This window comes from Trachurus trachurus (genome assembly GCF_905171665.1).
Source record: "Trachurus trachurus genome assembly, chromosome: 4".
NCBI lineage: Eukaryota > Metazoa > Chordata > Actinopteri > Carangiformes > Carangidae > Trachurus > Trachurus trachurus.
Genome location: NC_139898.1, coordinates 26,978,058 through 26,991,728, shown reverse-complemented (window position 1 = coordinate 26,991,728; position 13,671 = coordinate 26,978,058). Strand labels below are relative to the sequence as shown.

The 13,671-nt window shown below is 47.9% G+C and overlaps 2 long non-coding RNA genes across 2 annotated transcripts; both read right to left on the bottom strand.

Annotated features, from left to right (window-relative positions):
• Nucleotides 1-65: 65 nt before the first annotated feature.
• LOC310984261 lies at nt 66-774 on the bottom strand. Its single transcript, XR_014595296.1, has 3 exons — nt 747-774; nt 570-657; nt 66-444 (listed from the first exon to the last, which is right to left on the bottom strand). It is a non-coding gene; the product is annotated as an uncharacterized lncRNA (long non-coding RNA).
• Nucleotides 775-8,128: 7,354 nt separating this feature from the next.
• LOC310984285 lies at nt 8,129-8,837 on the bottom strand. Its single transcript, XR_014595297.1, has 3 exons — nt 8,810-8,837; nt 8,633-8,720; nt 8,129-8,507 (listed from the first exon to the last, which is right to left on the bottom strand). It is a non-coding gene; the product is annotated as an uncharacterized lncRNA (long non-coding RNA).
• Nucleotides 8,838-13,671: the final 4,834 nt, after the last annotated feature.

Genomic DNA, 13,671 nt, shown 5'->3' with positions numbered 1-13,671 from the left:
TCATGTTACTTAGTGCACTTTTTATCCTTAGTTCATCACTTCATGAGTTATTCTATCAACAGGTCCTCAAAACACAATATCATTTCCCCACAGCAAACACATCCCCCCCACAATACACACACATTGAATTAACGCGACTCTTTTTCCCCACGGACTTCCAGTCCACGGTTCGTCCAGAGATTCCTAGATCCACATTTTCCCAGCACAAGTCCATCAAGTCTATCAGTCAATCAGTCAGTCAATAAAATATGCTGGGGAGTGTGTGTGTGCGTGTGTGTGAGGGCCAAGGGAAAAAAGGTGAATGAGGGTGGAGGTTTGGCTGCGATATGGCCTACCGCCGTGGCGACCCGATGACGCCCGCTCCGTATATGAGTCCTGGTTCCCCGACTAGGCTCGTCGGATTCCTTTGGGTTAGCTCGCCATCATGTCCATGCACAACCTGGCCTGTATTTAACAGACAAGCCCAGAGCATTTAACCCGCAGCCTTAAGCTACAATTCCCCCCCATTAAATTAATCTCATCACAACGTTTGCATTGCATAAACACACATACATTAAACAACAACTTACATTCATTCCAATACAGCGACCACAAAACCGTACAGATTAGCGATCCCCGTTCTCAAGCATTCAAAGGTGACGCCCGCACGGCGGCTCTCTGCAAGTTCACAAATCACGCACTTACATGATAAATCCAACAAAACACTTAGATGATTTAAAAACACAAACACCGTAATTCCCACCGACCTGCAGCTGCTCCGCTCCCGGCTTCCCCTCATTCACCTGGCCGCACTCTGCCTCCACTTCCTCATTATACCCACATGAGCACTTTGCAGCTGCTACCATTGGTCCCCCTCTGTCACATGACCTACGCCCACGCAAATCACGCTGCATCCATAATAAACCCATCAACCCAATATATATATTGCAGCCTTACAATGCATCAAACATCATCATTATTTAATAACATTCAACATTTCACTTCTCACTAAAAACCCTGGGTTACATCCTCCCTCCCCAAATCCATGCACGTCCCGTTGCATGCAAAGCAGCTACACTAGATGCACTTGTGCACAAAGGGGGGACTTCAAACCCCCATCTTCCCTCAAGGCCTCAGTGTAGGCTGTAGACAGACTCTGGAAAAGGGACTGCACAATATAGATTAAAGGATTGCCTAATTGATGATACTGAAACCTCGTAGGGGGTTCTCTGTGTCTACGTGAGCGTCTGAGGGAACTATCCACCCCGACTGGGGCATCAACAGGATCAACAGGTGGGATGGATACATCAGGGCCATCCATTTCCATTCCATCCACAGATCCAGGTGAGTTCATTTCATCCACAGATCCAGGTGAGTCAATTTCCTCCACAGATCCAGATAAGTCTCCTTCCTCCACAGATCCAGGTAAGACTCCTTCCTCCACAGATCCAGGTAAGTCTCTTTCCTCCACAGATCCAGGTAAGACTCCTTCCTCCACAGATCCAGGTAAGACTCCTTCCTCCACAGATCCAGGTGAGTCTCTTTCCTCCACAGATCCAGGTGAGTCAATTTCCTCCACAGATCCAGATAAGTCTCTTTCCTCCACAGATCCAGGTAAGACTCCTTCCTCCACAGATCCAGGTAAGTCTCTTTCCTCCACAGATCCAGGTAAGACTCCTTCCTCCACAGATCCAGGTAAGTCTCTTTCCTCCACATATCCAGGTAAGTCTCTTTCCTCCACAGCAGCAAAATCCACAGCTTCTTGGGCCCTTTTCTCAGTCTCAGCCTTAAGAGTGCCTCTCTCACTCAGTTTGACTACGGGCCACCGACACCCCCCAGCGACCCCTCCCTCGAAATCCACATCCCCATGAAGATCCACTAAGACAACTTCATCATTGCCCAAGTGCTGACGTGTTCGTGGCCTACCAACCGGGGTAGATTGAGGGAGGCCTTCTGTGGGTGTGGCCACGGGCAAGAACCCACAGGGCAGAAGAAGGTCTCTGTGCAATGTTCGTTCACGGCCTTCCTTATTCTCTGGCCGCACAGTATACACCGGGAGATTCCCAGCCCGCTTGATCACAACATAAATATCAGCTTCCCACTTGTCCATGAGTTTATGCTTGCCACGGATACGCACATTTCTGACCAACACCCTGTCCCCCACTGCCAAGTCTGAAGTGGATACCTTCTGGTCAAACCGAGCTTTATTCCTTTCTGCTGTTTTCAATGCACTCCGAGAAGCCAGCTGGTAACTCTCTTCCAAACGGGACTTGAGGTCCTGCACATACTGGGAGTAAGACCGGGACTGATCCTCTCTCACCGGCAAGCCAAAGGCCAGATCAACCGGCAGTCGAGGGGAACGTCCAAACATAAGTTCATAAGGTGTGAAACCAGTCACCTCATTGCGAGTACAGTTATACGCATGAACCAAAGGCTTCACAAACTCTCGCCACTTAGACTTTTGTTTGTTCTCCAATGTCCCCAGCATACTGAGCAAGGTCCGGTTAAACCTTTCGACGGGATTTCCCCGAGGATGGTACGGGGTAGTCCGACCTTTCTGAATGCCAGAGACTTCACAAAGTTCCTTTATCAGCCTTGATTCGAAATCCGGCCCTTGGTCCGTATGCAGTCTCTCAGGTATACCATAACACACGATGAAATTGTCCCACAAGCATTTTGCCACCGTCTTGGCCTTCTGGTTCGGGGTGGGGATGGCTACTGCAAACTTGGTGAAATGGTCAGTCAGCACCAGAATGTCCTTAGTGTTGCTGGTATCAGGCTCCAGACTTAAAAAATCCATACACACCAATTCCAGGGGACGTGCTGCTTTAATATTCACCAAGGGAGCTGCTCTTTCTGGCATAGCTTTCCTGCGTATACACCTATCACAGGTCTTTATCTTATGTTCCACAGCAGCCGCCATCCTGGGCCAATAAAATCTTGTCCGGACCAGATCCAGAGTCCTCTCTATGCCCATATGCCCCATGTCATTGTGCAAGCTCTGCAAGACAAGTGCTCGAAGGTCTTCAGGTAAGACAAGTTGATAAGAGACTTGTTCATCTTCTTGCCTGCGCCGATACAAAATCTCATTCTGCAGCTCTAATCTATTCCACTCCCTCAGGAGAAGAGGGAGCTCGGGGAGCTCTGTTCTTACAGTAGGAGGGACCTTTTCTCCTGTCTCCATTTGAAAGATGACCTCCCGAATGCATGGATCAGCCCTCTGTTTTTCTTTGATCTCAAGATGGGACAGTGATGGAATGACAGGTAAACCTGCTTGGTCCTCAGAGATGTAACTGTCAGGGATTGCCGCTGCTGAAAGAGCCAGAGACTCCACCAGTGCAGGACGACACTGGTCAGAGACCAAGCCATGCGATGTTCTAACCAAGCAACCCTGACAAATGGCATCAACAACATCTGAGGAAAGCACTTCTGTGGCACTGGCATCAGCCAAATGCTCCTGAGTGAAGCGACTGATTCGATCCCTCTCTTTCTCAGACTGACCATCATCCAGATAGATTCCATGAGGTCTTCTGGAGAGACCATCAGCGTCAAGATTTTGTTTACCAGCCCGGAACTGAAGCTTAAAGTTAAAGGTCGATAAAGCAGCCAGCCACCTGTAACTGGTTGCGTCTAACTTGGCAGAGGTGAGTATGTACGTGAGAGGATTACTGTCTGTAACTACAGTAAAGTGAGTCCCATACAGATAGTCATGCAACTTCTCAGTGACACTCCACTTGAGCGCAAGAAACTCCAGTTTATGTGCTGGGTACCTGGACTCACTATGCGACAGACCGCGGCTGGCAAACGCAATGGCTCTCAATTTTCCCTCCTGCTCTTGATACAGAGCAGCTCCCAGACCAGTGGTACTAGCATCCGTATGCAAAATATACGGCTGCTTTGGATCTGCAAACCCCAGGACTGGAGCAGAGGTAAGCTTTCCGATGAGAGTGTAAAAAGCATCCTGACATGCAGGGGTCCACCGCCCTCCAAAAAGCTGCTTGGGGTCATGATACTGATCAACTGTTCCTTTAACCCTCCCAGGCTTCCGCCTCGGCGGATACCCACAAGTGAGCTCATTAAGAGGCCTAACTATGGCGGCATAGTTTTTAATGAACCGCCGATAGTAACCCGAAAAGCCCAGAAAAGACTTGAGCTCCTTCAGGTTCTGAGGAACCGGCCAGGATTTCAATGCAGAGACTTTGTCAGGGTCGGTCTCCACACCATGCTCAGATACGACATGCCCCAAGTAGCGAACAGTTGTCTGAAAAAATTTGCACTTCTCAGGAGACAACTTCAGCCCATACTCTCTTAGCCGTGACAGCACTTTCATCAACCGAGCTTCATGTTCCTCAAGAGTTCTCGAAAAAATGATCAGGTCATCTAGAAAGACAAGGACCTCCTTCAGATGCAGCTCTCCCATGCATCTTTCCATCAACCTCTGGAACGTACTGGGTGCATTTGTTATGCCCTGAGGCATGCGGTTGAATTCCCAGAAGCCAAGCGGAGTAACAAAGGCGGTTTTAGCCTTGTCCTCCTCCTTCATCTCGATCTGGTAATATCCAGATTTCAAATCAAGCACTGTAAACCATTTAGAACCAGTCAAGGCCGAAAAGGTCTCTTCGAGATTGGGTAGCGCATAGGCATCCTTCACTGTCTGTAAGTTAAGTTTTCTATAATCTATGCACAACCGCACATCCCCATTTCGTTTCCGAACCACCACAATAGGTGAAGAGAATGGTGACTCGCTTTCTCTTATTACACCAGCCTCCAGCAATTCATGAAGGTGCTTTCGGACGGCCTCAATATCTTGAGGATGAATCGGCCTGGCACGGTGTTTAAAGGAAGTATCATCATGTAACTTGATATGGTGTTTCACCTTATCAGTACATCCAAAATCGAGATCATGATGAGCAAAGACCTCAGGCATCGCACGGAGCCTATTGGTAATGCGCTCCTTCCACTCTGGTGACAGAGGAGACTCACCAAAGTTGAAGGTCAAGCCTGGACCTTGCTCAATCTCAGAAACAGGAGAGCTTGTGACATGATGCTGAGAAATGATACTGTGGAAAGCCCCAAGTTCTGCGATAACACTGAGGGATGGGATGGTGATGTCCTGTTCTGTATTATTCATGACCACCACTGGTATTTTATAAGGCGCTTCAGAAGGAAGAGTCACAAGACAACTCTTGACAGACAGGCCCCCAGGCAAGGATGACTGGGTGGGGTGTTCTATAACCGCCCACCGCTCTCCAGAGAGATCATGAACACTGGGTAGCCCGTTCAAAATGACACTGTGGCCCGCAGGAATGAGAGTGGGGACTTTACTAAGCAACCTCACCACTCCCACCTTCCCTTCTTTGGTCTGCTGGCGTCGTAGTTCAAGAGTTTTCAGTACGGCCTTGTAGCCTTGGGGACTCGGATGATGATTCATTACATCACTATTAGAATAGTGCTCATAGAGTACATCAAGTGTGTTTGTTCCTATAAGGACCTGTGATGGAGTGTTAGGGCGTACGTCGGGGACCACAAGAGCCAGAGTTGATACTTCGGTGTCCGTACCCAAGAAGTCTTTGGAAAAACCCACAGTAATCTCAACATATCCCAAATATGGGACAGCCTGCCCAGCCGCGCCCTCAACCTCTAACAGGTTGTTAAGAGGTTTCACTGGCTGATCAGACAGGTTCTGGTTATAAAAAGACATTGGAACTGTAGTAACTTGAGAACCTGTGTCTAACAAGCAGTTACATTCAATACCAGCTATGTTGACCACAGCTGTACATCTGGACCCGACTAGCCCTGTAGGCAGTTTTGCAACTGGAAATTTTGCAATTGACTGCTTAATGCTAGCGCACGGCCTATGTTGCAGATCAGCAGGACATTTTTGATCAGCTCCAGCCCCTATTCGCCCTGTAATAGGAACCGCTGTCAGTTTAAATTACTTGCGGCGGAGGGATGTCTCTCCCATTTCTGACACTTCCCATTGAATTGTCTCCTTTTTTCTGCAACTAAGGAAGGATTTGGTTCACTGTCACACTGTGGTTTAATGTGCCCATCCTCTCCGCACCGGAAACAGTAACCTGGTTTAGGTCTAAGGGGATCTTTCCTGGGTAGAGACTGCTCAGGCTGTCTCCCTGATGTTTGACGATCATACTGCCTGCTTGTGGTACCCAGCTTAAAGGGAGAAGCTGATAGTGATTTTTGTGGATTGGCTGTCAGAGCTGCTAACTGCTGTTGGATTTCGGCCATTTGCTTGGTAAGTTGCTGGGTAAGTGTGGTTAACACTGCACAAACATTTTTCTCCTCTTCCTCAGCATAGGCAACCTGCTGATGAGATACCACCTTCTGCTTTACTGCACCCAGATGTTGTTTCATGCGCATGCTTTTTGTCGCACCACGATCCTCCTCTGTACGCAAAAGCAGCAACAACTCTGCAAATGACGGGGGATTAGCTTTCTTCTGTTTAAGTTGTAGCTCTGAAATAAGGGAATTGTCCCAACAACCTCTACAAAATTGTTTTAACAACTGTTTATTTACTTCCCCAATAGGTACCCCACCTCGTTTCACAGTGAGATTCAATGCAACTTGAAGACGCTGTAAGTAAGCGGAAGGGTTTTCACCTGCATCTTGGAAAGTATCCATGAACTTTGCATACAGCTCGTCCCCATCTTGAACTGTACCAAAGGCTGAATCCAGATGCTGCAAGTAGACGGAGGGCACAGTATCAGAGCTCAAGTGTTTAACCACATCAGCCGCTGGAGGCAGAAGACTCTCTAGCAATTTCCGAGACCGTTGAAGATCTGACACAGCTGGATCCTTCATGAGCAGGTCGACACTTGAACGCCAGGTGTCATAATCGGCCTCCTGAGGTGGTCTGGGCACTTTGCCGGAAAAAACTCTGAGTCTCTGGGATGAGAGCATATGCATTGAGTTATCTGCTGTCTTTACAATGTGTTCAACCACATACCGCTGGATTCCTGGAGGGTTTACATCAGGGGTAGCTGCAGGGGGACAGGGCAGAGACGTGGGGTTCCCTGCAGAGGGAGGAGCTGTTGGCTGGAACACACTGCTCATACCAGTCACGGGGATGGTATCTGGAGGAGAGACTTTAAATGGTGGCTGAGGTGACATTTTCAACATATCCTCTGCTGACCCTCCTTCTGGTTTCCCAGGAGGAAATTCCAGACCAGTAATGGAGTCACCTATTTGCAGCATCATATCTTTAAGCACTTCAGCATAGCTCATTCCACTCACTTTAGCTAACTGTTTTAGTTCAGAAATATAGGATTGGGTCTTTCTATTACCTACAGTCTCAGCATAGACCCCTGCAAGACCATTAATAATATAGGTAGTCTTCCCATCCCCAGCAACAAAGGTATATGGTAAGTGTGGCTCTAAAGTCGCTACAGCACCCCCTGAGTTATATTCCACCACCCAGTTTTGATGAAACTCTGACTGTGGGTCATCAACCACCTTTGCCCTGTTAATGGACCCATAGCGTTTCAGAAAATCTATTACTTCTTCTACTTCTGCTATTTCTTCTGTCATACCACTGACCAATACAGCATTTGGAAATTTGATACCAAGATTTTCAAAAAACTCCATGTTTTCCTTGTGTCTTAATTAAACTCTGAATGTTTTATAGTAGTAAGAGTGCACCTTAAATATCATTCATCAGTAACCTCCCTCCTGGCTAGCTCGCCAATTTATGTAACACTTGTCTACAGTAGCTTTAACCAGTGTTAGGTGTGTGACTACTGTTGGTGTGGGCTAGTAGTTTCTTATATGTTCAGGTTCGACTAGGGAGGAAATTAATTACACTGATGGATAATAAAGGATGACTCCAGAGACGAGATATATGCAAAAAGGTACCATGTATTAGAGAATAAGTAGAAAAAATGAAATAATAAACAAAACAAAACAACCACAAAACAAAACCCCAACCAATTTCAACTTAAGCTTTGGCCATGAAAAACAACGGAAATAAACTATACTCTTGCAAGAAAGAAAACTGAGAAAAGAAAAAAGAAAAGTATTTAACTAAACAATTACCAGTCCCCACAATCAACAGCTGATGCAGAGGTAAATCATGTTACTTAGTGCACTTTTTATCCTTAGTTCATCACTTCATGAGTTATTCTATCAACAGGTCCTCAAAACACAATATCATTTCCCCACAGCAAACACATCCCCCCCACAATACACACACATTGAATTAACGCGACTCTTTTTCCCCACGGACTTCCAGTCCACGGTTCGTCCAGAGATTCCTAGATCCACATTTTCCCAGCACAAGTCCATCAAGTCTATCAGTCAATCAGTCAGTCAATAAAATATGCTGGGGAGTGTGTGTGTGCGTGTGTGTGAGGGCCAAGGGAAAAAAGGTGAATGAGGGTGGAGGTTTGGCTGCGATATGGCCTACCGCCGTGGCGACCCGATGACGCCCGCTCCGTATATGAGTCCTGGTTCCCCGACTAGGCTCGTCGGATTCCTTTGGGTTAGCTCGCCATCATGTCCATGCACAACCTGGCCTGTATTTAACAGACAAGCCCAGAGCATTTAACCCGCAGCCTTAAGCTACAATTCCCCCCCATTAAATTAATCTCATCACAACGTTTGCATTGCATAAACACACATACATTAAACAACAACTTACATTCATTCCAATACAGCGACCACAAAACCGTACAGATTAGCGATCCCCGTTCTCAAGCATTCAAAGGTGACGCCCGCACGGCGGCTCTCTGCAAGTTCACAAATCACGCACTTACATGATAAATCCAACAAAACACTTAGATGATTTAAAAACACAAACACCGTAATTCCCACCGACCTGCAGCTGCTCCGCTCCCGGCTTCCCCTCATTCACCTGGCCGCACTCTGCCTCCACTTCCTCATTATACCCACATGAGCACTTTGCAGCTGCTACCATTGGTCCCCCTCTGTCACATGACCTACGCCCACGCAAATCACGCTGCATCCATAATAAACCCATCAACCCAATATATATATTGCAGCCTTACAATGCATCAAACATCATCATTATTTAATAACATTCAACATTTCACTTCTCACTAAAAACCCTGGGTTACATCCTCCCTCCCCAAATCCATGCACGTCCCGTTGCATGCAAAGCAGCTACACTAGATGCACTTGTGCACAAAGGGGGGACTTCAAACCCCCATCTTCCCTCAAGGCCTCAGTGTAGGCTGTAGACAGACTCTGGAAAAGGGACTGCACAATATAGATTAAAGGATTGCCTAATTGATGATACTGAAACCTCGTAGGGGGTTCTCTGTGTCTACGTGAGCGTCTGAGGGAACTATCCACCCCGACTGGGGCATCAACAGGATCAACAGGTGGGATGGATACATCAGGGCCATCCATTTCCATTCCATCCACAGATCCAGGTGAGTTCATTTCATCCACAGATCCAGGTGAGTCAATTTCCTCCACAGATCCAGATAAGTCTCCTTCCTCCACAGATCCAGGTAAGACTCCTTCCTCCACAGATCCAGGTAAGTCTCTTTCCTCCACAGATCCAGGTAAGACTCCTTCCTCCACAGATCCAGGTAAGACTCCTTCCTCCACAGATCCAGGTGAGTCTCTTTCCTCCACAGATCCAGGTGAGTCAATTTCCTCCACAGATCCAGATAAGTCTCTTTCCTCCACAGATCCAGGTAAGACTCCTTCCTCCACAGATCCAGGTAAGTCTCTTTCCTCCACAGATCCAGGTAAGACTCCTTCCTCCACAGATCCAGGTAAGTCTCTTTCCTCCACATATCCAGGTAAGTCTCTTTCCTCCACAGCAGCAAAATCCACAGCTTCTTGGGCCCTTTTCTCAGTCTCAGCCTTAAGAGTGCCTCTCTCACTCAGTTTGACTACGGGCCACCGACACCCCCCAGCGACCCCTCCCTCGAAATCCACATCCCCATGAAGATCCACTAAGACAACTTCATCATTGCCCAAGTGCTGACGTGTTCGTGGCCTACCAACCGGGGTAGATTGAGGGAGGCCTTCTGTGGGTGTGGCCACGGGCAAGAACCCACAGGGCAGAAGAAGGTCTCTGTGCAATGTTCGTTCACGGCCTTCCTTATTCTCTGGCCGCACAGTATACACCGGGAGATTCCCAGCCCGCTTGATCACAACATAAATATCAGCTTCCCACTTGTCCATGAGTTTATGCTTGCCACGGATACGCACATTTCTGACCAACACCCTGTCCCCCACTGCCAAGTCTGAAGTGGATACCTTCTGGTCAAACCGAGCTTTATTCCTTTCTGCTGTTTTCAATGCACTCCGAGAAGCCAGCTGGTAACTCTCTTCCAAACGGGACTTGAGGTCCTGCACATACTGGGAGTAAGACCGGGACTGATCCTCTCTCACCGGCAAGCCAAAGGCCAGATCAACCGGCAGTCGAGGGGAACGTCCAAACATAAGTTCATAAGGTGTGAAACCAGTCACCTCATTGCGAGTACAGTTATACGCATGAACCAAAGGCTTCACAAACTCTCGCCACTTAGACTTTTGTTTGTTCTCCAATGTCCCCAGCATACTGAGCAAGGTCCGGTTAAACCTTTCGACGGGATTTCCCCGAGGATGGTACGGGGTAGTCCGACCTTTCTGAATGCCAGAGACTTCACAAAGTTCCTTTATCAGCCTTGATTCGAAATCCGGCCCTTGGTCCGTATGCAGTCTCTCAGGTATACCATAACACACGATGAAATTGTCCCACAAGCATTTTGCCACCGTCTTGGCCTTCTGGTTCGGGGTGGGGATGGCTACTGCAAACTTGGTGAAATGGTCAGTCAGCACCAGAATGTCCTTAGTGTTGCTGGTATCAGGCTCCAGACTTAAAAAATCCATACACACCAATTCCAGGGGACGTGCTGCTTTAATATTCACCAAGGGAGCTGCTCTTTCTGGCATAGCTTTCCTGCGTATACACCTATCACAGGTCTTTATCTTATGTTCCACAGCAGCCGCCATCCTGGGCCAATAAAATCTTGTCCGGACCAGATCCAGAGTCCTCTCTATGCCCATATGCCCCATGTCATTGTGCAAGCTCTGCAAGACAAGTGCTCGAAGGTCTTCAGGTAAGACAAGTTGATAAGAGACTTGTTCATCTTCTTGCCTGCGCCGATACAAAATCTCATTCTGCAGCTCTAATCTATTCCACTCCCTCAGGAGAAGAGGGAGCTCGGGGAGCTCTGTTCTTACAGTAGGAGGGACCTTTTCTCCTGTCTCCATTTGAAAGATGACCTCCCGAATGCATGGATCAGCCCTCTGTTTTTCTTTGATCTCAAGATGGGACAGTGATGGAATGACAGGTAAACCTGCTTGGTCCTCAGAGATGTAACTGTCAGGGATTGCCGCTGCTGAAAGAGCCAGAGACTCCACCAGTGCAGGACGACACTGGTCAGAGACCAAGCCATGCGATGTTCTAACCAAGCAACCCTGACAAATGGCATCAACAACATCTGAGGAAAGCACTTCTGTGGCACTGGCATCAGCCAAATGCTCCTGAGTGAAGCGACTGATTCGATCCCTCTCTTTCTCAGACTGACCATCATCCAGATAGATTCCATGAGGTCTTCTGGAGAGACCATCAGCGTCAAGATTTTGTTTACCAGCCCGGAACTGAAGCTTAAAGTTAAAGGTCGATAAAGCAGCCAGCCACCTGTAACTGGTTGCGTCTAACTTGGCAGAGGTGAGTATGTACGTGAGAGGATTACTGTCTGTAACTACAGTAAAGTGAGTCCCATACAGATAGTCATGCAACTTCTCAGTGACACTCCACTTGAGCGCAAGAAACTCCAGTTTATGTGCTGGGTACCTGGACTCACTATGCGACAGACCGCGGCTGGCAAACGCAATGGCTCTCAATTTTCCCTCCTGCTCTTGATACAGAGCAGCTCCCAGACCAGTGGTACTAGCATCCGTATGCAAAATATACGGCTGCTTTGGATCTGCAAACCCCAGGACTGGAGCAGAGGTAAGCTTTCCGATGAGAGTGTAAAAAGCATCCTGACATGCAGGGGTCCACCGCCCTCCAAAAAGCTGCTTGGGGTCATGATACTGATCAACTGTTCCTTTAACCCTCCCAGGCTTCCGCCTCGGCGGATACCCACAAGTGAGCTCATTAAGAGGCCTAACTATGGCGGCATAGTTTTTAATGAACCGCCGATAGTAACCCGAAAAGCCCAGAAAAGACTTGAGCTCCTTCAGGTTCTGAGGAACCGGCCAGGATTTCAATGCAGAGACTTTGTCAGGGTCGGTCTCCACACCATGCTCAGATACGACATGCCCCAAGTAGCGAACAGTTGTCTGAAAAAATTTGCACTTCTCAGGAGACAACTTCAGCCCATACTCTCTTAGCCGTGACAGCACTTTCATCAACCGAGCTTCATGTTCCTCAAGAGTTCTCGAAAAAATGATCAGGTCATCTAGAAAGACAAGGACCTCCTTCAGATGCAGCTCTCCCATGCATCTTTCCATCAACCTCTGGAACGTACTGGGTGCATTTGTTATGCCCTGAGGCATGCGGTTGAATTCCCAGAAGCCAAGCGGAGTAACAAAGGCGGTTTTAGCCTTGTCCTCCTCCTTCATCTCGATCTGGTAATATCCAGATTTCAAATCAAGCACTGTAAACCATTTAGAACCAGTCAAGGCCGAAAAGGTCTCTTCGAGATTGGGTAGCGCATAGGCATCCTTCACTGTCTGTAAGTTAAGTTTTCTATAATCTATGCACAACCGCACATCCCCATTTCGTTTCCGAACCACCACAATAGGTGAAGAGAATGGTGACTCGCTTTCTCTTATTACACCAGCCTCCAGCAATTCATGAAGGTGCTTTCGGACGGCCTCAATATCTTGAGGATGAATCGGCCTGGCACGGTGTTTAAAGGAAGTATCATCATGTAACTTGATATGGTGTTTCACCTTATCAGTACATCCAAAATCGAGATCATGATGAGCAAAGACCTCAGGCATCGCACGGAGCCTATTGGTAATGCGCTCCTTCCACTCTGGTGACAGAGGAGACTCACCAAAGTTGAAGGTCAAGCCTGGACCTTGCTCAATCTCAGAAACAGGAGAGCTTGTGACATGATGCTGAGAAATGATACTGTGGAAAGCCCCAAGTTCTGCGATAACACTGAGGGATGGGATGGTGATGTCCTGTTCTGTATTATTCATGACCACCACTGGTATTTTATAAGGCGCTTCAGAAGGAAGAGTCACAAGACAACTCTTGACAGACAGGCCCCCAGGCAAGGATGACTGGGTGGGGTGTTCTATAACCGCCCACCGCTCTCCAGAGAGATCATGAACACTGGGTAGCCCGTTCAAAATGACACTGTGGCCCGCAGGAATGAGAGTGGGGACTTTACTAAGCAACCTCACCACTCCCACCTTCCCTTCTTTGGTCTGCTGGCGTCGTAGTTCAAGAGTTTTCAGTACGGCCTTGTAGCCTTGGGGACTCGGATGATGATTCATTACATCACTATTAGAATAGTGCTCATAGAGTACATCAAGTGTGTTTGTTCCTATAAGGACCTGTGATGGAGTGTTAGGGCGTACGTCGGGGACCACAAGAGCCAGAGTTGATACTTCGGTGTCCGTACCCAAGAAGTCTTTGGAAAAACCCACAGTAATCTCAACATATCCCAAATATGGGACAGCCTGCCCAGCCGC